This window comes from Cygnus olor, chromosome 2, assembly GCF_009769625.2.
Source record: "Cygnus olor isolate bCygOlo1 chromosome 2, bCygOlo1.pri.v2, whole genome shotgun sequence".
Taxonomy (NCBI): Eukaryota; Metazoa; Chordata; class Aves; order Anseriformes; family Anatidae; genus Cygnus; species Cygnus olor.
The window spans coordinates 72331240-72344732 of NC_049170.1; positions in this window are offsets into that span (position 1 = coordinate 72331240).

Consider the following 13493-nt stretch of genomic DNA (forward strand, 5'->3'; position numbering starts at 1 on the left):
TACTATTACAGACTCAATGGGGAACTGGAATTAATGTTTACCTTCCACATGCCTTTGAATACACCCTCCCTTCACACCACTGCCACTTTATATAGTAAGCCTTTTAAAAAAATATATAGGTTTTCCAGTTTTTTCCCCAACACAAACAGAGCAGAGATTAACCTTTAAACGTGCAGTTGGACAAGCACACCCCGCCCCACCTTCCTGCTGCTTAGCTTGAATACACCATTACCAGCAGACCTAGATCAAAAGCCAAAAACCACTGCACTCACTATGAAGCTCTAGAAGACATGGTTACCAGCTCCTGAGGACGATGAAGTTTCCACGCCATTAGAAACTTAGAAGAAAATATAGCAGTGAGATGCCATCAAGTCTTTTCAAAAGAGTTAGCAGGTATTGCTACAGTTTGAATTATGACTTTAATGAGAAAGATTCAAGTGTTTACCTTACAGTTTGTCAATTTTGCAAAATACTAGCTTTTTGTGCTTTGAGTACTGCCCAACCTACACCGTAGGGATCACAGCTACAAAAACAGAACAATATCAGAATTTGGAAGGCCTATACCCATTACCAGTCTCAGGCAGGTAGGACAGGGCTGCTGGGAGACATCTGTTTCTTGTGCCTGCAAGTCTATGTTAAAAAAAATAAAATAAATTTCTAGGCAGTTGAGTCAATGGCATTTCTGATTAATTCCAAAATTAAAAATTAGCACTCTGAGTAGTACTTATCAACTGTGAATAAATCTGCAAAATGTGAAATCAGGGAAGTAGGGAACATTCACAGCAATGTTTCTCTGTTTAGTGGATCCACAGTTTCAAGTCCCTCTGTAAATCACCAGCACATACCAGAAATGGGTCCTGCACGCAGTACTGCCTCCACAGCTCTCCCCGTCCCATCTCAGGTGAGTGAAAATAAACTGTTTAAAACTCACTAAGGAAGAGAGGTAGTTCAAAAAGACAACAAATTAGTGAGAAAGAAGAAGAGCAGTTGTTGGTGACAGAGGGGAGATGTAAGCAACACAGAGGAAAAGAGCTTGGGGCCACTGCAAACCTTTCCATCACCAGCCATATTGGGGCAGGGGTAGAAACAGACAGGCAAATGACAGACCTCCTGGGATGTTCATGGTCACCTTAAAAAAGGGTAAGGTAGCATGTAATTCTCTCCCCTAATCCAAGTTCCTAAAAAGGAATATACAGTATGCTCACAAAAAAGCATAGAATTTGTCCTAAGAACCAACCATACAAGCGCTAAATCTGTCTTCACAGTATTTCAAAGTTGCACTTGTCTTTGATGACAGCGTTGTTTTGCCAAGCATCCTTATTTTTCAAAAAGTTTGTTTTTTTGTGTTTTTTTTTTTTTAAAGTTACAGTCATGACTACAAACACCAAAAAACCTTCTTTCACTTGCTTAAAACCAACAGAATTATAACTGATCTACACACACGTACACAGTTCTTCATCATGTGAGCCTGGTTTTTTTTGCAGCATATAATTGCAACAAAGCAAGGAAGGATGGTGTGAGTACATGTAGAAGTAGCAGGGGAAGAGACTTCCTCTAAAAACTGTTCATCGAGGCTTATAACAATATGGCAAGAGCAGTTAGTTCAGCACAACTGCCCAAAGCCTCTTTAAATCATCATTAGCTTCTGCAAACAATCTTTTCTGTGTCATCTAGTAAGCTGTTACGCTGCCATGTACCTCAGCCACTGACCTGGGGAGAAAAGTGCCTGTAGCTATCCACAGCACTCAGTTGTGCTTGGTAGTCTACACTTTGCTCTTCTTAAGAAATTTTGCCTTTGAAATATTCCAGCTGCCAAATCTTCATTTGGCACAAGTTGCTAAGAATCTCAAAGCCATTCCTCAGAAATGTTCTAAAACACCCTAGCACTTTTTTTTCATCTTCTTCTTGCCTTCTCCTGCCTGAACAGAATACAAAGTGAAGGACCAGGTGAGAGGACTCACAAGCACCAACCACGTCGCGTGCCTGGAGTAACACAGGAGAGATGGACTCCTCTGGAACATGGGTTAGTTTGAGGCTCAGCTTGAAAGCTGTTCCTCATTCACCACATGTAATCCCATGAAGAGTCTGGGAACTCCCACTTGCAAGGATGTCTGTCTCACTTCAAAATGTTTTATTTAGGAAGGGACATCTCAGTACTTAAAAGCTGATTAAGTAAAAAAAAACCACACATTTGTTGGACACACAGGTCCTGAAGAGAGGTGTTTACCATTTATTTCATGAGATGCGTGTCTTTTAGGCTCATCACTCAAGGAACTGGTTTTAAACACCATTCTACAAAGTACCTAGACACTGATTTTTAAGAAGTTTAATACAGAACAACTATATGGTACTAGTTTTTGTCTCAGATACTCATTGTGCTATAGAAGCATGGCCAGAGAGACATCATACTGGTTCAGGCCTGATTTTAGTTCCCAAGCAGATGAAATTCCTGTTCAAGATAGTTTCTGCCATTGACTGCTTTGTGCCAGTTACCTAAACCTATTCTGGTAGAAGTTATTAAGGCCTTCTTACGTCAAGAAGCATCATCCATAAAATACTGCGTTGCACCTGAAAGTACACGAGGAGAGAATTGGGCAACGCAAGACCTTTTCCTGGTTTCTAGGACACTCATCATCATCATCATCTTTCCTTCTTGCTCTTTCCCTCTCCCTCCATGCCAATCAAGCAGATGACTCCAGGGAAACTTATCTTAGCCAAGTGGGATTCTTATGTGAAAATAATTCCTATTAATCCATATGCTGTGCGAGGTAACAAGCATACTTAAACACTCCCAAGATGATCATACAGCAGCTTTCCACTTTCCAAGTTGCTAGATCAAATTACAAAAGGTTCCAATTTAAGCTCGTTCCATATTGTCAAATTTCACAATCCTCTACAACTGTAACCATACTTGAGGGCTTTTTATTGTTTACATTTACCTGCAACTCAAAAACATCAGTTTACACATGAATAGTATTTTCCTGGGCTTGAGGGGGGACATGCGAGACAGCAAGCTATTTCCAGCCTTACCTCTGTTGCAGAAATAGCCATAGATCATAGTCTTTAAGTGCAAAAACACAACCAACCACACTCTGCCCACATACTCTGTAAGCGTTTCTTCCCCACCCTGTTCTTCCATGCTCCATATTCTCTTAAACTAAAACTCAGGATTTGGAAAGACACAGTTTACAATTTGGAGCTGTAAGGATTAGCAAGACTGCATTTCAAGGCTAAGAAAGTTAAGTGTGGAAAGGGAGGGAGAGAAAGAGAATAATGGACCCGTTCAGTCCACAGTTCTTTCATTTACTTATTTCACTAACAGAAATGCCGATTACTAGACACAGAATAATCTTAAATCACGGAATCATAGAATTGTTGAAGTTGGAAGGGCTCTCTGGATGTCATCTGGTTCAAACCACCCTGCTCAAGCAGGTATATCTAGAGTAAGATGCCAGGAATATTTCCAGGCAGCTTCTGAAGATCTCCAAGGAGGAGGACTCCACAACCTCTCCAGGTAACCAGTGTCAGTGCTCAGTCACCTGCATGGTAAAGAAGTGCCTCCTGATGTTCACAGGGAACCACCTCTGTTGCAGTGTTTGCCCATTGCCTCTTGTCCTGGCACTGGGCATCACTGAAAAGAAGCTGGCTTCATCTTCTTCACCCTTCCTTCAGGGACTTATACACATTGATGAGATTCCTCCCCTTGAGCCTCCTCTTCTCCAGGCTGAACAGTCCCAGTTTCCTCAGCCTCTCTCATAGAAGAGGTACTACCAGTCCCTTGATCATCTTCATAGCCCTCCACTGGACTCTTCCAATACATCCAGGTCTCTCTTGTGCTAGGCGGTCCACAACTGGACTCAGCAGTGCTGAGTGGAGGGGAAGGATCACCTCTCTTGACTTGCTGGTGATACTTTGCCTAATACAGCCAAGAACACCATTAGCCTTCCTAGCAGCAAGGGCAAGTTGCTGACACGTTGCCCCCAGCACGTACTGGGGCCTGGGGTTGTTCCTCCCCAGGTGCAGGACTCTGCACTTCTTGTCGAACTTCATGAGGTTTTTGTCAGCCCACCTCTCCACCTGCCAAGGTCCCTCTGGATGGCTGCATTGGGTACCCCCAGTTGTGTGCTGTCCATGGATTAACTGAGGGTGCATTCCTACCTCGTCGTCCATATCGCTAATGAAGATGTTAAGCAAGACTGGACTCAGCTCTTGCCCTGCAAACATGAGAACCCCTTCCTTACTCTGCCCATCTACCCCATCTCAGACATCAAGAGGACCCTTCATACCTGTGGGGTAAGGCCGACCACAGCCAACAGGTAGCAGGGTGTAACAGCCAGGAGGAAGAGGAAGACAGACAGCACTGGCAGTCGGTACGTCAGGTGGTGTTGTCGGGCCTGTTCAGCAGCACCCACAACAGCCGATGTACCTTGCCTTTCTGAAGGCCCACTCGGCTGCTCTGACTCCAGGCTGAGGAACAAATCCCAGTGACTCCCTGGCCACAAGCAGTTGACAGATCTGGGCTGCCCCACGCTTAGCGGACAGAGCTTGGGTCCTTCATCCCCACCAGCTGCAACGATTCATCCAGTACCTTTCACCACCACCACCCGCTCGACCCTATCCATGTTCGCTGTAATAAATCAGAGGCACCGTACCGAATCCAGGACAAATATCTTTTTGCCACATCAACTCCGAGAGATTAGGTCACCCCACAGCCTAGCAGCCTCTTTGCACACGTGACGGATGAAAAATAAATACCTGCCCTGTCCATACCCAGCCAGGAAAATGTGGTTTTCTGGCCTGCAACAACTGACTTCAGTGACTTGGCAGCAGCACAGCTGAGGCTGGTTCTGAAAGCTCAGGTAGGCATTATCAAGCTCACATCAGGACACTGAACAAGTCCAACACACGTTATGAAACACCTGGAGGTGATAGGGAACCAGTACTACATCCCCAGGGTAAGAGCAACCCTAAATCCCTGAAAAGTAATTAATTAAAAATTCACCCTAAAAATTAATCCTTGAAAAATCCTTAAAAATCAAGGACATAAGCAGCCTGACTTGGGACAGCACACCCTTCCGCATCTGAAGCCCAGCTACGGTGCTTGGCTTTCACAAGCAGGCTTGGAAGATGGGATGAGCTTTCTCCACAGCAACACACGAACATCCTGAGGAGCAGAGAGCAGCATGGCACCCCTCCATGCTCTCCCTCCTTACCTCTCATGCTTCAGGTGAGCACAGAAAGAACAGATCCTGCCACTGACACAGGAAGTTGTGAAGCTCATGTTAGCATCTTCCCACACTAATTTGTTTGCTGCAAACCACAATAATCACTGAGCAACTGCAAATTACCTGTCTGGAGATCACCTGATGAAAATACAACCAATTAAGCAAAAATAATGGCACATGTTATCATTAAAGGGCAGAGCACAGGCTTATTCCCATGCACCTGACAGAAGTGCTGCCAGGTGTGCCAGCACCTCAAGGAGAGGCTCCCAACCAATTTTAACACTCAAACCATAAAGTAAGATGTAAGTCACATACAATTTGATCACCACTGAATTTCAAAGTAGAAGAACCCCTCGCCTTTCTGAAATATAAAGAGAATATACCAAACTGTGCAGGATACAAACCTATATAATAATAATTTAGTATAATAAATATTGATTAATTTATTATTCAATTCAAAAATCCACTCAATATTTAAATAACTTAAAAATAGGATATAAATGTGCGCACCTACCAACCCCGAACCAGAAAGCAAAGCGTCAGTAAGTATGAAATAGTCACTCACAGGTTACTTCTCAAACTATGATCAAACACCTTTAAAGAAAAATCAACTGTAAGAGCCATTTGGTAACACTTCCCCTCACAGAAGCAAACAGGGACCTTAGGGAACAGGACGCAGTAGCAGTAGAGAAATTCATCCTAAACACACTCTCCAGTCAATCGTTCAATGGTGCGAGCAGGAATCCGACAACCAGGGCTAATCCCAGCCTTCCTGGAGGTTATGTGGCCCCAAAGCATGCTGCACTGGTGCTGCTTTACACCCATGTGAATAATATAGAAGGTGCAGCTTAGCCAAAACCTGTGGAATCTATACCGAAGGCACATTTAGCAACAACACTTATATTTTAGGTAAAGCTGGAAAGCCATTAAGTTCAGATAAAAGGTAGCAGTGTTTCCTGCACGCATGCTGAAGGTTCACATTTTATCAGCTTTACGCTCCTCTCAGAGATGAAGTGATGCTTTGCAAGGCTATCCACTGCAGAGCCTCATCAATGCTGATGAATACCAATGGTGTGCAGCAGTTGCAAGGTAAAAAGGCAGCCTGAAACACTGCATTCATTATATTCAGCCCCTCAAGGTCACAACCCCCTGGAAAGCAATCTCCTGCTTTTGCTTAGTCCACTCCTTCTCTCTGACGAGATACGTTTCCTTCCAGTAATCCTACTCTCACCAGCATGTGTTTTGATTTTTTCTGCAGTTGTGCTACCACAAAATGAAGCATCTATAGGGCAAGTCATTTTTCCTTTGAGATTTTTTTTCATAGAAAGTACATGTAGTAAATATTGACTCCTTTTAAACACATCCACCATTAGACTGCCAGAAGGGAACACCTTTACCAGAAAACCCAGAAAAGGAGCAGGTATTTACATCAATCAGCACACAGAAAGTCCACAGCCCTTTTCTGGTCATCAATACTTCCATGCCATACACTGGAACAGACCCTGTAAAAGCCATACACCTTTCCATCTCGCAGCTACAGGGAAACCCCCAAAGCAGGCAACATAAAGCAGCTCTCCCTAGGATGCACACCACCACACCTTTCCTTTTGGCTCATAGCATCTTTTCAAAGAAGCTACAGATCTGTGCTCCAGCTTTCAACAAGAAGGTGTGGTGCATTTCCTCACTCACAGGCACACCTAGAGATTTGACACATTCGCATTTTTCATCATCCTTTTTTTTCACGACAGGGATGAACATTTCCTGCATCAATGTGTTGCTGATTTATTTCATTATTTTTTTCTCCAATGCATGTTTATACAAGCTGGTAGCAGTTAGCAGGAGAAAATATCTCCCTCAACCTAGTATTAAAAGCACCAACATGAAGCAGTTGATTCTGTAATTTTTTTTTTTTTTAAACACATTCATTGCACTGTATTGCAGATTGATGGAAGATTTAATCCAAACTAAACCACAAAAGCAATTAGGAGACCTTAACAAACAGAAGTGATTTGAAGCATTAGTACCTGACAAAATGGGCATTTATCGCAGAGAGAAATGATGAGTACAAGTAAATGCATCTGGGCTGTGACCATTCTAGATTGCTACTTCCTACCTGCAAAAGCAAAACAGCACCTGGGCTAAACAGCTCAACACCCCTCAGCGGGTAAATGACCTTCTTGGCCAAATGACTAACTATACATTTTAATTCCCCAGAGCTGCACCTTCCATATCTAAAGGTGGGGATTCCTCACACCAAAGCTCTCCCCATTAGTCAAGGCTTGCTCAAGAGAGATGCAGAGCATCACTGCAGTAGATTTCTTCCTGCTTCTCCAGGATCAGGCCTGAAGTCAGAGCGTAGTTTCCTACATGACCTACTCAGGCCAAGACGTTACACTCAGGTTTTTTGGTCTAAACCGGGGGAGGAGATCCCGTTTCCTTCACACAATGACCTACCAGCTGCAACCAATACTTCACGTTGTCTCCCAGCCTGGAAGTGCCCACAAACATGGGCTGTGAAAAGCTGCACTGCCCCGGATTAGGGGAAGAGAAAGACACATCAACAGCACAGCTGCTTTTAGACTGAAATGTTCAACAGCGAATCCCAGCAGACGTCAAGGCTAGTGAGAATAACACAGCAACAGCTGAGACCTGGGGGTGTGAAATGTATTTGCACGCAAAGAACGGGTATGTCGGTGGAGAGCTGAGGACTTAGCAATGTGCAGGGATTGTGCTGCTCATGGGAACGTGCCCAGAAGCAGGCACTTCTTCCCACTCTGGCCACTTCATCTTCAAGACACTGTATTATAAAGCACTACCTAGTGCCTTGGAAAACCCACAGATGAACATATGCCTCTGTAAGGAAACAGACATGCAACGTACATACAACATGCAACAACTTCAAGTCTGACAGAAACATGCTTTCCTCCTGTAAGGGAAGTGCTCTAGCAGGCTTCTAAAGCTGCTCTGCATTTCTTCGCACTGCTGCCCAAAAGGTATGCTGGAAGCTACAACACACCGGATGGCACGCTTTCACAAGTCACCCTTGTTGTCCCTAAAGCCCAGGGAGCCATGTTTTTTCTCCTAGCCACCTCTAAAAGTGTATCTACTCCACAGCTTGAACCTTTCATGCAGCAATTTATTTCAGCTGACAACAAATTAAGTCAGCCAGTTCTTTTGTAAGAGTCAGCCCAGACAACTCCGTAAACATCTACCTTCGACAGTACAGTGCAGATCCCCAGTTTGTGAAACCTGGCAGGACTCTACAGACTTGCCATGACAAGGATGTTGCTTAACATTATTATAAACAAGGTGACTGCATAGAAAATTCAAGTCAAATTAGCAGGGTGCCTAAATTAAAATGCAAATGTAGTACTCAAAATGCTGTATTACTGATTCTCGCCTGCCCACAGAAGTGCCTCTTCTTAAAAATCACACCACAAAGCGTACAGACTTCATAGCATCCAAATGCCTGCACAAGCTCAGACTGGGAATTTTCCATGGCTGCTTGACATAGAGCTATTAAAACATATTTAACCTTACATACTTACAATCAGATTTTTATGGCACTAAAGAATGCAAGTCTAAAACAAATACAGATTTTTGCCTTTGCGTAAACACAGCCAGCATCTCTTACTACTTTTCATACTAGTTGTAAAGTCACTCTTCATATTACTAAACTATGAATCAATAAAACAGCTCTTTGTTTGGTGCTTTTTTTAAAAAAAAAAATTGTAGGTAAAGTTGGGTAAAATGAAATTGCCTAAACGCTGTCGAAAAACAACATTTCCTTAAATGTTAAAACATGCAATTGCACAAGAATCATTATATGGGCAAATCGCTGCAGAACAGAAGAGGATTCAAGAAATCCTCCTTCATCAGAAAGAGCACGTGCTTGATTTCAGCTGATAAGAGCGTGATGTATGCACATGAACACATGCTTCCTGAACCCAGATGTAGTTTTAGAAAAATGCTCCAACTTGGTCATTTAAAAAAAAAAATACTTTTAAACATGTTACTAATTAGTCAGACTGCTTTAGCCAAAATAGTATTTCTACTCTTCAAAAACCAGCCTGTTGTTATTAATCTCTGAGCAGCAGAACATCCGAGAAGCCTCTTGATCATTATTACCAGAAAATCCAGCCCCACATGACAGTTCTGCTCAATCTGGTGCCCCTGCAGTGCTGCTTAATGCTCCAACAGTAGGAATCATGAAAAGCTACTTCCACTTTACTGCAAATAAACGCTGCAGTAGCAGCGTGTTCCTCCACTGCCAGCTCTGTATTACCTTCTTTCAGTGGCTGGTCAAAAAGATTTGGCTTCAAATACAACCAGTTTTCCTTTCAAAGGAGTCATAAATAACACAAAATGGAAGAATAACTTCTGCTTACAGCACATACTGCCCCTATGCAATGCATAGAATACTTTATTCTACGGGGAGGAACAAAGATTTCCGTAATGGTAAGGAAATAAATTCTGAGACCTTGGAGTTCTACTCAAGTTTCATGCCTGCAGACTCCAGTCCATGTGTCGGCTCCTTCACCAAGGAAGCCAACAGGCACTTGTCTACCTCCTGAGCTTGGGTGGTAGGTCAAGTTTTGTTTGCAAACCAGATATATTTGTAAAACAAGGAGCTGATATTCAAAACTGCATCCATCAGAAACTGCAAAACCCTTCATATCAGAAATTCCTAAGAACTGCTGCTACTTCAGTAAGGAACAGTGCTGGTCACGTGACTATTTCCTCCTGCACCAGTGCAAGAGCCAGCACCTCACACGCTGCACCTCGCTACCTGAGGAGCTTAAAACCAAACAGGTTGGAAATGGAAAATCCTGTAGCTGTCTTTTGCAACTAGAGAACCACGTCGAAAACAGATTCAATTACTCCTTGAAGATTTTAGGTCTCTGAGAGAACCAGTGGTGAAGTTTAAGTCATCCAAACCCCATGACAGAGTTCACATGACATCACCTTCCCTCTTGCTCAAGGGCTGGCTACTCTTCCTACAGCTTCCCCGTTGTTTCGGGTATCAACTTGTCCTTGTTTTCAAGAAGTGACTGTGTTTTCATCGTAATTCTACCTACTCAACCGTTTGACAAACACAGCTAAACTTTGGCAGTGTGTTTATAACTGAATTAAGATCTTTTGAACAGAGTGCCTATAAAACCCTGTTTTGTCCACATTTTTAACTCCCTTTCATCTTTAGATAGCTACGAGCATGTTTGTTTGTTTATGCACAAATGTGACCATCAGGATTTCTATGTATATTTTCAGATATACTTATGCTTTTATGACGTTTTTTCCTACCAGGAGTTAAATCCCCACCCCCATCCACATAAGCAAGATCCTGTTTGTAGAGGAGAACTACAGAGTCTGTATGCCCAGAGCTGCAAGTCTGCAAAATACATGTTTAGTTTTAATTCCTCATGTTCACATTAAGGCCAATCCCATAAATGCACCTGATTTTCAGAGGCAACATGCAAATTTAACTAACTTGCAAGGAGGTTGGCTTTTTTTGTTTGGTTTGTTTCTTAGCCCACATACTGTACAAGTCTGTCCCTCAGATATCATCATATACATTTATTTTTCGCCTAAAAATAACTTACGGGCACATTGACAGAAATAAAATGTCATTACATCCAGTGGTCCTTCTGTTGCGAAAAGAAACTTCTAGCAAAATTTTCCAGCAAGCTCAGTCTCGAATATTCAAGAAAGAGCACGCACTACTAATGAATCATTCTAAGAGCACACACATTCACACCCTCTATTCTTCAGATAGATGTGTGAATAATACAGACAATACTGCACCACAGATGTTGAACATGCCCTGTAAAACTCAATTACTACTTGTACTGTACACAATAATGAATAATGTATATCATACACCGCTTCTTCCTGCTCACTTCAAGGAGGGGGCAATGTCCTATCCTTCTTTAAACATATTTTCTACACAGTGTCTCTAAGATAGGACTTGTTTTTTTCCCTCCTAACAGCAGCTCTCATGATACCATCTGGTGCCTGAAACACACTGGATGGCATGTAATTACCCCATCCACTACTGACACAAACCAATTTCTTCAACAGAGTTACAAACCACAGAAGGCATGCTCTCCTTTCCTCTTGACTTCATACAATGCTCCGCTTCCTTTCCACTAAATTAAGAGAAGCATTACTGAAACTAAGCCTTCTCTAGGCCAGTATGGTATCAACATTTCCACTGTTTTAAAGCTGATCATCTCAAGGACAGCTTCCTAAAACGCCAGAAAATCTCACGTGGAACTTCAGAGTCGATGCTGAACAACTCCACTACAAAAGTCACACATGGTACCTGTTCTTCCCTCATCACAAGCCACATTTTCCCCATTGGTAAGGAGATGGCTAGAAGGCTTCATTAAAAGAAAATGAGTTACAAAGAAAGAACTCATTTCTAGCTTTCCAGGAATGCATCTGCAATAAAAGAAGCTCTACAGTCAACGTTCAGATCAACGTAACAATACTGACATGGGTTAAAAACGGCAGTAAGTTAGACAAGTCATTTGTTAACAAAGCTGCATCTGTACAGGGAGAACAGAGAGCCAATTGTGATAGAGACTTCCTGTCTTAATTCTTTATGGTATGAACATGGGGGCAGAGACCACATCAGTTCTCCTGGCTAAGAGAGAGACAAAGCAGCATGCAGTACGTGGGGCTATCACACTCCATTATCAGCTTACAAATTTACAAAATTACAGCAGCGATGCAGAAGAGCACTTCAGCGTGAGAGCAGCTTTATAGTAATGAACAGTAGTAGTTACCAACTGAATTTTAGTCATTTTGATCAGCTACTGTTAAGTGGAGTTTTGGGGGTTTCCTGAGTTACCCCATGGGGATGCCCTTCATCACCTCTCCCACTGGAGGCCTGGACTGTGTAGGAAGCCAAGCAACTTGTATGAAGCTAGAAGCCAAAACACAAGGGATTTCGGAACATGCTCAATCTTAAATACATTGTGACTTTTCTCTAATTCAGATGGAACTGCGTGTCCTGTGCCCATCCTGAGATTACAAACCGTGCTGAATCAGTATCTCCTTACTTCACTGAAGCAGAGCAACACCAGGAGCTAAATCTTCAGGGATAAAATTACACATCTCAAGACGATACAAGTCCAGGCACCAAATTTTAGAAACCTAAGCCTCAACACTCTCTCTCGCTACTTGTTTTGGGTCCGTTAGCCTGTAGCCACGGTCTCATAACTAAGCTTCAGAGCAGTGAAACCCTAAAACTCTCCTGCCCCTTTAAATCGCCCCACACACATGCCTTCAGCTCGCCAACTACTTCCCCCTCATGTGCTATCGCAGCCACTTGTTTGGCAACTACCAATGTCTGCTGATAAGAGGAGCGAGGCTCAGGACGGGGAGCAGCCTGCGTGCCAGTGTGACCCCCAGTTCAGAAGAGACCTTTGTAACAGCCCTCGCAGCAGGAAGCAGCGCGCTGCCCGGGAGCTCTTCTGAAACAGGCTAGGAAGAGACGGAGCAAGCGGGACACTCGAAGCCAGACTTCACAGAGGCATAGAGTGGTTCTTCACAAACTTCTTTTGACTCAGGATATGCCTAAGTGCACTGCACCTTTTCTGGTCTATTCCAAAGGAGCCTGAGAAGTGTAAGATAGCCACAAATGCGCTCAGAGCTAAGAAAGAAAGAGGATAAGACTTAAAAAAGTATCAATGCTCAGTCAAAGTCAACAAAGAAGAAACATGGATCTGAAGATCAAGGTCCCAATTCTGCACAAGTGAAATCAAAGTCAGGTTAACTGTTATTTAGCTATTCATGCAAACCCCCAAGCTCCTCACTTAATTACGCTGAAACCAACCTAGTGTGAAACTTAGCTGCTCCTTTGAAAGAAGACTTTAAGCTCAAAACATAATTTGTAGGAGCAGCACTGTATACTGGACCAGGAAACAAACCAAGAGACCAGGACCACATGAGGTGTCCTGGAAGGTCCTCTTGAGGAACTTTATCCAAACACCTGAAGACTACAACACCCACATCCCCTCCAAAACTGCACTCAAACTCCCCGGAGGTCCCAGGGCTCCCCATCACAGCATGATGCTACTTGCACATGGGGTCTTGGCATCCTTGTCCCCAGTGCTTCAGTGCAAATCCCTGGAGAGCCAACGGGCAGCAGGAAGAAAATGGGCCACAAGGCAAGAGGTTGCAAACCAGGTGTTATTTCTGCTGGGAACACATGCCATTAGAAACGAACCGATTCACAAATTCATTTACCTATTTCATACTGGA